The following is a 16,736-nucleotide window of genomic DNA, read 5'->3' on the forward strand; positions in this document are numbered from 1 at the left end:
CGAATAAAGGTTAATTAATTCTGAAAGACTCATAAAAACCTACAAAAAACTTATAATAAGCATTTGGGTCCTAATTCGAGATTATATAAGTAACTATTAATAATGAACAATTAAGATTAAATGGCGAATTAAAGTTTTGAAATAATTTAATTTGAAAAAGTTGAAATATTAATTATAGAGGATTTAGTGATTTAAGTTATAATATTTGATATAGCATTGACGCGATACCAAGAGCTTATAATAATTGTTATTAAATACAGAATCATAAAAATATGGCGTTTGCTGTAAAAATTTTGGGGCTTCTGATCGAAAAACTGCGACAAGTGGTTTTGGCAGTCCTCTCGTGATGTTAACCTGACACTGCCTAAGGAATTCTGCAGAGACCGAAACAGATGAAAATCTGAAGGTGCAAGGTCAGGACTATACGGCGGATGCATTTATACCTCCCAGCCAAACTCTCGTAATTTTTGTTGAGTGGCTAAAGATGTGTGAGGTCTAGCGTTGTCATGGTGAAAAACCACACCCCTTCTGTTGATCATTCTGGCCGCTTTCTCTGAATTTCTTGCTTCAATCTCATCAATTGTTCGCAATACAGTTCTGAATCGATGGTCCTGCCGGGCGGTAACAGCTCATAATGAATGATGCCCTTCCAATCCCACCATACACACAGCATTACCTTGTTGCGAGTTAATCCGGGTTTTGCCACAGTCTGTGAAGCTTGACCGGCCTTTGACCACGATCTTTTTCGCACGTTCTTGTCGTATGTGATCCACTTTTCATCACCAGTTATCAGCTTCTTCAAAAATGGTTCGGTTTCATTACGTCGTAATAAAGAATCACAAATGAGTACACGGTTCATTAGGTTTCTTTCAGTGAGTTCATGAGGCACCCATATATCGAGCTTTTTTGTGTACCCAGCTTTATTCAAATGAGTCAAAACCGTTTTGTGGTCAATTGCCAGTTCTTCAGCTACATCGTAACTACTAATATGCCGATCTTGCTCCACTTTTTCAAAAATGGCATCAATTTTGTCCGTAACAGGGCGACCAGAGCGAGATGCATCTTTGATATCAAAATTTCCGGCTTGAAAACGCTTAAACCAAACTTGCGCTACTCTCACAGATACTGCATTTAGGTCCATAAACATCACAATTTTTTTTCGCGGCTTGAGTTGCATTTTTACCTTTTTATAGTAAAATTTTAAAATGTATCGAATTTCTTTTTTAGATTCACTCATTATAACAACAACAAAAACAAATGAAAATCACACAAATTCCTAATTTGAATTTGGAAGTGCCTTCTTTAAAATTAAAACTTTTTAATGATACCAAAATCAGCCAGATACAAATGGTATAGCCAAAGAGATTTTATTACAAGTTCATACATACTATATGCGAAAAGACTTTTTCCCCAACCTAATATATAAGTGGAGTTATAGTTATATTTTAAATAAAAAAATTCATTAATCAAGAACTCTTCGTAGCGCATTATATAGCTGTGCTGTTTGTAAATAGTACGGAATGTGTAAATCTTATATTTACTTACTTTACTATCCTTTCACTGGAGTGGATTACACAAATATAAAGATAAAGAAAAATTAAATATTAAATAATATTATGCGTGTTGGTCTTGTTAGTAAAAAAATAATCAATCTAGGAAGAACAAACGCAAGACTAATCTTAATATTAGTTTTCGTATTCTAATATTCATTGGTAATATAATATCCAAGAAATAGTTTTATTAAGAAATTGGTAGATTGTATTTCATAAATGAGAAAATATATACAATAATTTCTATTTCTGAGAATAGATAGAATAGAAATACAAATAAAACTTAATTATTTCGAGGCCTCAGAATAAAATTCTTGAATAATATTCATAAAATAAGGGTTTTTCCGCGTCGCTTAATAAAAGTAAACTTGATTGACCGTAACCTTTTAAAGAGGATAAGAGAGAATTAAAACAAATTAATATTAATGACATATTATTTTTCACTTTTTCATTTCAAGGAATAATAACGTCATTTTTTCTCATTTATGAAACGAAAACAGAATGAGTGTAATTTCAACTGAAATATGGAAAACCATACGTTTTCCCGGTTGCCTCTGTTCCGTATAATTGACTTACCCTTAATGAAACGTCACTCCGTCAAACGCGGGGTTTGTAGGGCGTTTAGCGGTGTCTACCTCCGTTTTACTTTGAATGAAAACAAGGATAATACAGGAATTCTCATTTCATACAACAATCCCCTCGTATCAAAACTGACGTGTCAGTAAGTATTCGCGTAATTATATTAAATAGTATGAATATGAGTAACTGCAAAAAAAATTTAGTCGTATGAAAAAATTACATAGTAATCATTATACAACTCGCAGATTAAAAATCCGTTCAAACAATATATCTTATAAACAGTAAAAGAAAATTTCATCGTTATCTTATAAAAGCAATTTCATTTTTAATAATATTACATATTTATGCATATTTTTATGTAATTATTATAAAAGTTCCACCATCGACTTACAAGTAAGCACTTAAAAATAATATTTGATATAGGTCTTTGTAGGTGTAAACAAAATTGAAATATATAACACATTTAAAATACATAACATTGAAATATAAACTCGTATATATATAAAGCGGTTAATGGTTATATATATTCAAGTTGAACATAACCGCGCAAAGATAACGATAATGGGCCCCAAACATTTCAAAACACTCAAACGAAACGGTAAAGAAAAAGTGGAATCGTTAAAAGTACATTAAAATATACCATTTTAAAATCTTGCCCCGGTTTTTAATAATAATAAGAAAGGAGCAGGTGAGAGCTAATAAACAGCCGGCTTTGTCCTCTTAATGAGCTTTACGGAAAGACTTAGCCGTGCAAATATAAATAAACTGCTTTTGTTTCATCCTCACCGGATGAAACTCGCTTACATTCATTCGTGTATGAGTGACCGTTGTGATTGTTTTAATTAACATTATTAATGTCCACGTAATATTAATCTGTGCTATGTAAGTTTAAAAAAATATACGTGTTTTGTATAGCATCTAAATTTAACAAAACCCTATAATTATGAAACTTATTGTGATTTCAGGATCATAGCAGTCAAAGATCTTAAGAAAACCTAAGTCTTAATATTATCGACGACCTGGTATGTACACTCATTTCATGGGTACGCCTCTCCGAGGTCCTGGGTTCGATTCCCGGCCGTGTCGATGTAGATTATCATTAGTTTTCTATGTTGCCTTGGGTCCTGGGTGTTTGTGGTACCGTCGTTACTTCTGATTTTCCATAACACAAGTGCTTAACTACTTACATTGGGATCAGAGTATGTGATGTTGTCACATATTTATATTTATTTATAATATTAACTAACTTATATAATTAAATTGATTTACACTATTAACTACTGTATTATAACCTGTGCTTAGATGAATACCGCATTGAAGATGGACCCGTGACTTTTCATATCCAGGGCGCATATGCACATGTGCTGGCCTATACACTCACTCCATTTAATGTTTTTTTCTTACTTACTGGTTTTTTAAATTACACGTAGACATGTCTAGTATAATTAATTAAATTTAAAGCACGTAACTAACAAAATTTATATAAAGCGATGATTAATAAAAACACTATGATTTTTTTCTATGCGTTCGGTTTAATTCGCTGTATATATTTACGATTCTTATAAGAGCCCATTTGAGTAATACATTATTTATTTTAATGTTATATTCATTACTTATTTAACATCTATTTCTGATCGCGTTATGCATCCAGGACACCGTACGATCACCACGTAACGCCCTCACCGCTATGACCCTCTGCGGTCTCCGCAGAAGGGTGTACCTTTTTTTTATTGCTGGACAGTATCACAACCTAAATTTTCGGATTGCAAATTAATGAGAAAAAGTTTGCACTGAACTTTAACACGACGAGTTCTTCATTGATTCAGAGTTTGACTTTGTTGGGTAATATTCCTAGGTTATATTAGTTTTCGTAGGATTTTGGAATCTGCTGGTCTAGGAGTTATTTACCCTGTTTGTCTATAATCGGATCGTCTTTTATATATTGATCTAGTTAATTTTAATGCAGAATATCTTTCGTGGTCGCCCTTATCTGCAAGTGTCACCGACGTATTTGCTGCTGTCAGTATAGTATATCAAGTTTTTCGTATTACGAGGTAATGCAACATGCGCATGGCATGCGCTATCATGTAGATGTAGGCTTTTCGTGCCACATTGGTAACGATGACCTTCTCCTAACCAGTTGCCATACTCATAGTCCTAGAAGGGCTGTTTCTCTCCCAGAATATATGTCAACTTCTAGACTTGGATCCTAGAATGGGCCTTGAAGAAAATCGACATATGGATTCAGATGCAGAACCGACTTCTGAGGAAAGTTACAATCCATCCGGTACTGGAAAAAAATTGGTATGCCCCAATAGTCTTCTGAGATAAGAAGGCACCTCGTTTTATAGGAGTGCACCCTTATAGTCTCAAAACCACAATCATTTAATCGATTCTCTTCGTTCGGTCCCTGGCTTAACTTATTTCAAGCTCCATTTTGTTTTCACTTGGCGTTAAGCAGTCAGCTTGTCACTGTGAATTGTGACTTCAAACATTCTTTGAGACCGTTTTGTCTTCTATAACGGAAGTAAGCCCTCTGTGGTTTTTTTTTATGTTACAGGTTGGCGGACGAGCATTTATGCCACCTGATGGTAAGTGGTCACCATCACCCATAGACAATTACTCTGTAAGAAATATTAACTATTCCTTACATCGTCAATGTGCCACCAACCTTGGGAACTAAGATGGTATGTCCCTTGTGCCTGTAGTAACACTGGCTCACTCACCCTTCAAACCGAAACACAACAATACTGAGTACTGTTATTTGGCGGTAGAATAAAGATGAGTGGGTGGTACCTACCCAGACGGGCTAGCACAAAGCCCTACCACCAAGAAAATATTGACATAAGCTGGTTGGTTGCATGTCGCTCAAACCTGTAGTGATATATCCATTCCATTCATCCAATCACATCCCCACATACATCACAAAGATGACAAATCATCATTAACTAAAAACAAATAAGGGCAAATCTACCAAGCTCGTTTATAGAAAAATCTTTCTGAACCGATAAAAAATAAAGTAAATTTTGTTTATATATTTATCAAAATGATAAAATACCCAACTTTTCGGTTTTATTGTGAAAACTTTTATACTTGACGAACTTCTTTCTAATGGAGTTTTTACCGAGGTGCCCTTTTATGTCTGCTGAATGAAACAATTGAAATAAACCTACTGGAAAAAATGTTTTGTTTCGAAACGTTTTTTTGCTTATCATAAGAAATGCTCGTTAAACTTGATATTTGTATTACACATAAATTAGGACGTTATTGCAATTTTGTTGTTAAATCTTTCTCATAGTTCAGAACATTATAGATGCTATTAAAAGAAACATATCAGACAACTCAGTGGTTACTCTTTTCATATTGAATAATTTTATACAGAATAATAAAAGCCTAAAGTATTATGTGTTATTTATCTTATTATATCTTAAGATTTTTTAAACATATGATCTGTATGGTCGAATAACTTCTAAATTTATCTCGGTAATCTTCCTTAATGGTGGTAGTTTTATAGTCAAAGAGTTGAATTGATCATCTTTATCAAGTATTAGGCATAAAACAGTAGCTTATGACAATATAACAAAAACAATATTTTGAACATTATTTACGAGTATTTATTAATTAAGACATCCTTACTGATATCAAGTGTGTAATACAACATAAATAAAGATATACCATCATTATCATCATCATCACCATCATCATCATCATCAGCCTGTATCAGTCCACAGCTAGACATAGGTTTCCCCCAAGACGCGACACTGAGCCTGATCTTCGGTCCTTCTCATCCAATTCCTACCAGCCTATGTCAATATTGCCATATGTCAATATTGTAATTTTAACAACTTTCAGTATATTTGCATTAAAAAATACGCATAGGTACATTCGTTTCTAAATGCAAACTCCATTACTACTTGAGTTTGATCAGTGCAATCATATAAAGCTAAGAAAGATTTATCCATCGCATATATTGGTATATGGAAAAAATCCTGTTAGCGGTAAATACGAGTAGCAATAAACAAACTCGGCGCCTGTGTTCAAAGATATACTCATAAAGCTACGCAACACAAAATCCGCTTATGTTTTTACGTCCGCACCGTATTTAGGCGTATTCCATTTATCTGGACCTTCAGACGGCCATTTCCATACAGCTTTGTTATCTTCGATCCTCATACGAGTGTATTAGGGACCGGTAGGATCTGCATCATACACCTAAGCTCTCGAATAGGGCTCCGACTTTTTTTTTGTGTTACGTTTCAGTAAGTACAATCATGCTCACTTTTGAAAACCGAATGAAGTGATCCTGTAAAAATCCTTGAGATAAAGTATATTTACAAACAACAATAAACAAAATAAACTAAGAGTAATTATAATGAAAATTCCCAAACAAATTAAAGTATACATTAAAACGCTTATAAACAAATAAGTAGGGTAACATAAAATATAATATTATCATATATTCATATATTTTTTGTTGCATTTTTCCGACATGTTTAACAATTGTCGTTCTATTTCAACTTATTTACACAGAAATCTTAATAAATAATAGTGAAAACCGCATGAAAATCCGTTCAGTAGTTATGTAGTTTATCGCGAACAGAAAGATAGATGCGACCAGGGTCTCTATTTCATATGTATGTATATGTAGTGACAAATTTATTTGGCAATTGTTTATCTCGTTTCAAATTTAAGAGGAATTATTGCGAGAAATCCTTAACTGTACTTGTGTGTGAGCAATTAACTCGGTTTTTCAATAGAAATATCTAGTACGTGGTAGCCCTAAAACCCGTTTGATAGGTGCAGGCCGCTGCCACCGGTATAGGGATTAAGTACGTCTAACTGGCGCTTTTAGTCCACCGATAACCACTTCTTGCACAGAAATTCTCGACCGCTTTCAGTTGAAAAAAGTACAAATATTTACTTTCAGAAATAGAGGAATTTCTGTTCTTTATGGCTTTTACAACTGGCGTTTTAATACTGCAGTTTTATGTGGTTTAACTTGGTCCGTTTTTGATGAACGTCAATATTTATATTCGAACCAGAGCATACTTTTTCATATTTCATATGATAAGAGCAATATTTTTATTATCGAGTGTAGATAATAGTAATTCAATAATAATAGATACTTATAAACCTTTATATCTTGCATATCCTATTTGTAACGTTCCTAATACGTTAACGTATTACTTATTTTTTTTATGTGATAGGTGGCAAACGGCTCATCTGATGGAAAGTAGGTTGCGTTGCCGACCTTTAAGAAAGGAGTACGCTCTTTTCTTAAAGGTTCCCATGTCGTATCGGTTCGGAAAAACCGCCGGCGAAAGCTGGTTTCACAAAGTGGTTGTGCGAGGCAGAAAATGTCTAAGAAATCGCGCTTTTGTGTATTTTCGGACATCAAGGTGGTGCGGGTGAAACTTCAAATTTTGACGAGATGTCCGAAGGTGAAATTTGCAGCCGGGATTAATCCGAAAAACGAAAACGAACTTCTGTCATATGTATTTAGATTAACGTAGATTAACGTATTTACTTGGTGGTAGGGCTTTGTGCAAGCCCGTCTGGGTAGGTACCACCCACTCATCAGTTATTCTACCGCCAAATAACAGTACTCAGTATTGTTGTGTTCCGGTTTGAAGGGTGAGTGAGCCAGTGTAACTACAGGCACAAGGGACATAACATCTTAGTTCCCAAGGTTGGTGGCACATTGACGATGTAAGGTAATATATCTTACAGTGTCATTGTCTATGGGTGATGGTGACCACTTTCCATCAGGTGGCCCATATGCTCATCCGCCAACCTATAACGTAAAAAAAAAAAACGTTATTTAACCAATTAGAGCCGATAACTGACAAGAAATGTAACTTCCTGAAGGATTTTCTGTGATAAAGGGATTGTGTTGTTCTTTGGAATTAAATTAGCTTCAGTGTACTGTACTACGTACATAGTACAGCTTTAATCTCATATTAAACTCAAGTGCCACTATAACACCGACCGCATTCGTGTAAGCCGAAGCAAGCTGGTAATGCATCCGTTATGGACCGCCGGCTTGAGGTGTACTGGGCTCACTGACGATAAACCTCGGTCCTCATTTACAGCGTAAAATGAGACAAAGAAATATTAAGAAAATATTACTCATCTGAAAATACCCAATGTTAAAATATCAGTAAATTTTCAATTTGGTTTGTATGTAGGTATATGTATCTTTATAATTTGTGTTAATTTTGAGTAAATGCTGACGAGTATGGTATCTAAGTTATAATTGCAGGCAGTATTTCTGTTAGCCTATAGAATCACTGATTAGTAAGTAATGTTGGTCTAGTCTTATATTTAAATATAATAACTTTTGTTTTCAATGTGTCTCTAACCTGCAAAACATTCAATCTGAATCGCCATTCAATCAACGTATTAATGTATAGATAATAATAGTCGAAGAAAGAGTAAAGATACATACATCTTAGATGTACAATTTCATCCCATTCGCTTATGGCTTTCTCATTGTTTTCTTTTAAACTTATTATTTTTGTATAATGTTGCTATTTTCTTGAAGATTCCTAAGTCGTATGGGTTCGTAGAAATCGCTGGCAATAACTGGTTCCACAGAGTGGTTGTGCGAGGAGATTTTTTTTGTGGAATAAAAACACCGCGATTCTGAAATACATAGCCCTAATGAGCAATGTCAGAGGCAGCACTGACAGAGGCCTTAGTATGAACACCAGCAGAATTGAAAGCTTGTATATCAATCACTGTTGTGCTATCTTTAAATGAAACACGCAGCAGTGATTGTAAACAGTGTATTTTAAATAAAATGGGATAAAAAAATATTACTAACAAAAGGACTTAATATCTGACTATTATTAAAATATTATTAAAATGAAATATCAAAGCTATTTATTGTTATACTTCGTTGATTAATTAATTAAGTTGAACATATGAAAAGTCTGTTAAAAATTACAGTCTATAAATGATCCGCAGCTGAACAACCGGCTCTTTTAGCTAAAAAACACGACGGGATCAATGAATCGTGTAGTGTTGCACATATGAATTTTATTTCCCAATCTTCTATCATATTTTTTAATGCTATCATAGAAATGAAAAAACTCATTTAATTCTACTCACTGTTACTTGATTTGATCGAAAAGTAAATATAATAAATGTATGTAAATAAAATTTCAAATTAATAAGATTGAAATCAAATACGTATATGTATAATTTTATATAAAATCGCTTACACACGGGCCGGGGGTTTTGTGTTAAATGTATAGGCACTTTGGAGAAACGACGTTTTTAAAGTATGAATAAAATCTCTATTTATATGCTACTGGCTTTGGCCGGAGCTTTCCTTTCAATAGGTCGCTATGTCTATGTACGAAGTTTAGTGAAACACTTTTTTTTATTTCAATGTATAGATAAGGTTGGATTTTAAATTTTACCGGGTTTGTCTAAGTATACCGTTGTACGTCGTCGTTTTTTATTAATTAAATATAGGTGCCTACCTAATGTTACCGGCATATAGGCCACCTGATCCAAAGTGATTTCGTTAGATATAATTTTATAGCTTCTTCATAGAAAATACGTCTAAATAAGATAAATTACTCCTCAAATTCTTCCATATCCGTCATATTTTCCATGGAATTGATCAATGACTATCCTAACATACATTTTGAAAGGTCCACACCATTCTTAATAATAAAATAAATTTATTCCTGCTATATTGACTTTACTTAAGATGAGTAATAACAACAATATTAATAATTATTTAGTTACAATTGATCAATTATTAATATTGCACGTTAAATGGCTATTGAATACATATTTATAAAACATGCATGGATTTAAGCTCGATTTCCAACGTTTTACTGATCAAGAACAGTAATTGTGTATACTAATCTCATTATTCTTGACTTTTCATCTCGCGAGAAATATTGGTTATTCAAAAATGCTTCAATATTTACCTGAATAAAAATGTATTAGACTTGGATTTCCAATAAACATTATATAAAACAAACAATATTTGTTGACTGTTGCTATTCTACTTACCAAATTTTTTGACATTGATCATTTGAATACTAAAGAAATATACAAGTAAAGGTTATTAGTAACTAGTCGTATATCCGTTAGGAGGTGATAGGGGTGACAATTAAACACTGGATATTTGTCAATATTTAAAAAATAATTATCGGCAATATTTAAACAATATTTTTTAAATAATCTGCAGGCTAAGTTTCTTTATGATTTTTTTTAGTTTTTAAGGCATTTTGAGGAAAAAAGATTAAAAAAAATTGAAAAAAATTCATTTTCCTTCTGGCATTTTTAAATTTGGACCCATAATTATTGTTTAAATATTGACAAATATCCAGTGTTTAATCGTTATTTATAAAACAAAAGAAAAGAATAGATTTTAATTGTTACTTTTTTTTAAATAAATTTTTGAAATTGCATTTTTGACAAATTTTGAAAAAAGCTACAAAACATGATAACTCAAAAATGGGTCACTTTTGGATTATGCATATGGGGGTTAAAATTATCGCAAATATTCACCCCTATCACCTCCTAACGTATATGACGTAATACGTCGAGTTACCAATAACCCTGTATTTGGACTTTATAAAATGTGCGTTTAAAAATACAAATCTTTAATGCATACAATTCAGAATAGTAAGAATACTACTAACATTATGAAATGCGACATTAAACTCAGTCTCTTCAAAGTTTCTGGATATATATTATACATATTGCAACCTGGTTGCAGCGGTCACGATGAGCTCGTGTAACTTTGTCGAAACGTCAGAAAAAATAATAAAAACGCATGTTCGCTGGCTTAAACCGAATATACTATATAAATGTAACTTTTCTGTCTGAACCGCTTTTTGTTTTTGGTTTGTATGTCATGTTTCAAAAAAAGAACCAAAAGTAAAATTATAGAAATAAGTTAACTATGTAATCTCTTATTATATATGTATTTACATAAACACGCGATATTAGTATTTCTGGAAGGTATTAACTGCATGTATTTTCATATTGTAACGTCATTTTTTATTATATGGATAATAAATTTATACTTAGTATAAACATACATTTCCCATGAAGTCAAATTAATGTGTTTTTTTTATGCTATAGGTTGGCGAACGAGCATATAGGCCAACTGATGGTAAGTGGTCACCATCACCCATAGACAACGAAGCTGTAAGAAATATTAACTATTCCTTACATCGTCAATGTGCCACCAATCTTGCCTGTATTTACTGGCTCAATCACCCTTCAAACCGGAACACAACAATACAGATTACTGTTATTTGGCGGTACAATAACTGATGAGTGGGTGGTACCTACCCAGACGGGCTTGCTCAAAGCCCTACCACCAAGATCTGTATGTATGATATTTTGTTTGTAGGTCTATATGTATGAAAACTCTTCAAAACAACTCGACTAATTTTGATTAAATTTTAATAATAATAATACAAATATTGCACAACATCACATACATTACTCTGATCCCAATGTAAGTAGCTAAAGCACTTGTTTTATGGAAAATCAGAAGTAACTACGGTACCACACACACCTAGACCCAAGACAACATAGAAAACACATGAACTTTCTACTTCGACTCGACATCGAACCTAGGACCTCAGAGCGGCGTACCAATGAAAACCGTTGTACACTCTAATCGACAAAGTAAGTCGTTAGTATGTGCTTAATTGGGTAAAAATCAATCTATATTAAACCCAGTAGGTAGCGCTTCGAAAGGAGTACAAATAATAAATAAATATTAATAATTAATTCAATATTAACGTATAATATTTTACATGAAATATGTATTATTCGTTACAATATGAATATTTCTTTCTTCGATGAACACTACTACAGCCAGTGAAGCTCCTTAAATGTTCAAATACATAATACCTAGAATCTATACAGAATATTTAAGGAAATTTAGAAACTATATATACACTTATATATTACCTTTATGGAGACCGTATTATAATTAAAGTAATGTATTAGAAACGTGTGTGTTAAATTACCATTATAATTTGAACCCTACATAGATAAAATGTTACGTCGAAACTTACCGACTAGATAATATCCGTGTCGAAGAGCGAGGTCATTTTATTTTGGCTATGTAGTGATCTAGTCGCGCCTTCTTGCGCTGACAGCTTCCTCTAATTAATGTTCCGAAACTACGAGACTCACATGTATCCAATATTACTTATAAGCACAGCGAAAATTCTAATTCGTTTAGTTTGATTAGTTTTCTTGTGGTAACCGTTTATTTATCAGGAATTAATCGAAAGAAGTAAAAACTGTGAAACGATATCACGAAATCGCAATTAATCTAATAAAGTTGAAGAATCTATTTTTTTTTTTAATTTTTCATTTCATATCAAACAGCGTACTTAATTCATCCTTAAAAAATTGCTTTTTGATTTCAATTTAATTAAATTATTCTGGAGATTATTCGTCGAGATTTTCAGTTAGATTAAATGTATCAAATAGTAGGTATTCTTTATTTGACTTACGTTTTCCATCTTATTGAGCAGCAAAGTTGGAACCTTCACCTCAGGTAATAAGGGAGCATTAACTCAGTTTGATATTTACTGTTCGTTATTTTATATTTGATATACGTTACACGAATCATCAATTGTACTTAATTGATTATCGGACTTTACTAACAGATTTTAAGTCAATACTATTTAATTTTTTTTTTTTATGTCGCAATAAACACCAATGTACTTACTTAATCAATTTACATAAAACTTGAGAGCTGAAGTGGTTAGAACGCGTGCATCTTAACCGATGATTTCGGGTTCAAACCCGGGCAAGCACCACTATATGTATGTGCTTCGTTTGTATTTATAATTCATCTCGTTCCGTTCGGAACCGTTCATTCATTCCTTTCCATTCGGAAACCTGCATGTGTCAAATTTCTTTGAAATTCTGCCACATTGTATAGCTACTGCATTCCACAAACCCATTGGAACCCATTGGAACGGCGTGGTGGAATATGTTCCAAACCCTCTCCTTAATGGAAGAGGAGGCTAAGAGCCCAGCAGTGGGAAATTTGCAGGCTGTTACTTTATTTTACTTTATACTCACTTGGTGGTAGGGCTTTGTGCAAGCCCGTCTGGCTAGGTACCACCCACTGGTTGATGGTTGGATTGTATGCATTTTTTTAAATGAAGTATGTTTATCGCAGCAGCTATAATTTCATCTTCTAATCATCTCATCATCATCTTCATTACGATCTAAAATCTGCGGATTCATGATCATATATCGCAAATGATTACGATTCTCCCACACTAGTTTCAAGCAAGTAAATTATTATAAGAAAGTCTGAGAATGAAACATATTGGTGGTAGGGCTTTGTGCAAGCCCATTTGGGTTGGTACCACCCACTCATCAGTTATTCTACCGCCAAATAACAGTACTCAGTATTATTGTGTTCCGGTTTGAAGGGTGAATGAGCCAGTGTAACTACAAGAGACATAACATCTTAGTTCCCAAGGTTGGTGGCACATTGACGATGTAAGGAATAGTTAATATTTTTTACAGCGTCATTGTCTATGGGTGATGGTGACCACTAACCATCGGGTGGCCCATATGCTCGTCCGCCAATCTATACCATAAAAGAAAAAGAAAAAAAAATAAAGAAAATACATAAAACTTATAACAGACGATGCAGTTTCTGAAAAGTTATTTTATATTGATACTATAAAAGACTGATCTTCATTCCCTTAGCATTTAGACAATCCAAAATATAAATATTCTTCATTCAAGAAAACACAAAAAAGCATGTGAATCATCATATTAAAGTGTTGAATGTAAATATAAATACAAAGCTACCAACGGTCCGGAAAGTAGATTCTACCGAGAACCATTTTAATTACAGAGTATGTCAATAAAGTATGTACGATAACATTTATATATCTGGCTGGTCATCGATAAATACTATGTACATGCTTTTTGATAGTATATATAACCTTGTATTGCATATCATAACTTATTTATTAATGGTTTTTGATATGTGATTAAAACTTATAAATAGTTCAAGTTAAAAAATAACTTTGTAATATTACCTATTATACAAACGAATACTGTGCCAACTATGTAATATAAGCTCACCTCCACTCCTTGTATGTATGTGTTTAACTTTCTTATCGAAACCACCAAAAAAAATTATAATGAATATTTAATTAATTCAATCTAAAACAAAACACAATTAAATAATGAAGTTAGTACTGATAGGAATTTATTAATTCGCGCTAAAATATTGTAAAAAAAGATTTAAAAAACACCGTACGTACCTTGCCTACCTTGCTTTACGAATTTATTTATTATCCACAAAATAAGTGGCAGAAAAGTTTCATCTCAATACGCGGCGCGCCGCTGGTTGCTATGTAAACATTTTTTACTCCCATGAGGTGTATTCGTTTATCGATCCATCGCTAGCAATTTATTTTAACGTAATATTCTTCTACATTTCCATCGTTAAACAACGTTGAATATATAAAACATTGAACATTATTTTATACCAAATAAATACATTGTATATAGGTAATCCGATACACTTGTAATTTTGAATATACAGATCAGATAACAGTATTTCTAAATATTTAGATTTCACAAACTTTAAAGACCTATACTAATATTACGAGTAAAATTTGTTCGTTCATGTTTATCTCATCTCAGGAACTAAAGAATTCAATAACAAAATACACTTTTAGAAAGCTACATTATTCCTGAATGTTATAGGGTAAGTTATATTGAAATTATGGCATTTTCTTATTAGTAAATTTCACTCGTGCGAATCCGTAGCGGATCGCTAATACATAAAATCTGATTATACTATATAAATACATAGTAAATATTGTTGTTAACTAAAAAATACTATATAAAATGTATATAAGAAATACAGACATACTGTAAAACGTATTTACATCGAATACAAGCTTTTGATAAAAGGATAAGGATTATATTATAATATTCCCTTTACCTGTTCGTTTCAATAAAAATATATATTATAAATTTAATATAATATAAAGTTGAAGCGTTTATAATTCATTGCTGGACAAAGGAGTCATTGGGGATGTTGTCCGTTGAGGAAAACGTTCGGAAAATAATCTATTTTTAAAACATTTTTTAATATTTTTTTTTCAGACCAAGTGTCCGTGTTCTGATTTCACATAATTCTTACATAGTTTTTTTACACATTGGAACTATTTTGTAAAAAATAATAATGTACATTAAAAAATCAACTATAATATACATATGTACTCTGTACATGCCGAACTTTTACTTGGTAACTTATCTTTTGAATTTTTTTCCCCCGGCTTTGGTAAGCTACCATTACATTTTTTAACCATATTCCTACCTACAAGTATGTATAAATTTGTTCATTAAATAAATAAATAAAAGTAAATCAGAGTTCCTTTAAGAATTTATTTCATTCTACATATACATTTATTTAGTTCACAATCGAATAATAAGCAATATTTATCGAACATCTTATGTTGATAAAAAAATCGATATAAAACCGAATACAATTTTAATGGAATGGATAATATATAATATAAAAATCATTAAAACATTTGCAATATTTATATACCAATGTATATTAAGTAGACAGCATAATTATATCGGCAAAAAAGATTATACGAATAATCGAGTTATTCAATGTCGTTTTTTTTTACATCTATGTGTGCCAAAAAGGCACAGCTTATTGCGCCAATGTTCAATAGGCGGCCATGTTTGAAGTTTACGGGTGCGTTCAGAAAGTTCCAAATAATAATTTCGGACTAGATTACTGTGGTTAGTATATTTATAATCGTTTAGTTTTATTTCTTTTGTCCAAGCGAATCGATTTTTTTATAGTTTATATATATATATTCGTTAAAATATTATTATGAAACAGTGTCAATTAATGGACGAACACTTTCAGTGCAGCAATATTAGTTTTAGACAATATATTATGTAATAGTTAAAAAATGTATAATAGTTTTTAATTGTTATCATTAATTATGTTAAAATTATATTTTTGTATAATGTGATAGTGCATGCTGAGATTGCCTGTAAATAGTAGACCATTTTTAGGATTTTTTTTTATATGGTATTGTATCTACTGTTTGTTGTCCTAGTAAAAATAAAATAAAATATTGAGACAAATAGTTTTTTGTTTATTGTATCTTTCCTTATTTAATTATTTAATTTAACGTATTCTATCCATTGAGCTGTGTATAAAGACGATTCGCGGTTCGTGACAGCGAAAACAACCAGTTTACTAGCCCGTCTATTGGTTATAATTTTTTTTAAATAAGTTCATTAAATAATTACCATACGGAACCAATATCAAAATACTTACCCTTTGACGTTAACTCATGAATACCGCACTCTTTGAACTTATCTTCGAAGTTAACTGAAAGTGCATTATAACTTCTACCTGGAAACTTAACTGAGAGCTTTAATATTGTTAGTTTTGGTCTTCGGATCTTGCAATTTATGAAAAATGATTCCGTAGTGTCTTAAATAAATGATGACGTAAGTCTTTCAACTTAAAAGTAACATGCAAAAAAAACAAAACAAAATCTCATTAAACTGCTTAATGGTTTAATACTCGAT

This window comes from Vanessa cardui, chromosome 12, assembly GCF_905220365.1.
Source record: "Vanessa cardui chromosome 12, ilVanCard2.1, whole genome shotgun sequence".
NCBI lineage: Eukaryota > Metazoa > Arthropoda > Insecta > Lepidoptera > Nymphalidae > Vanessa > Vanessa cardui.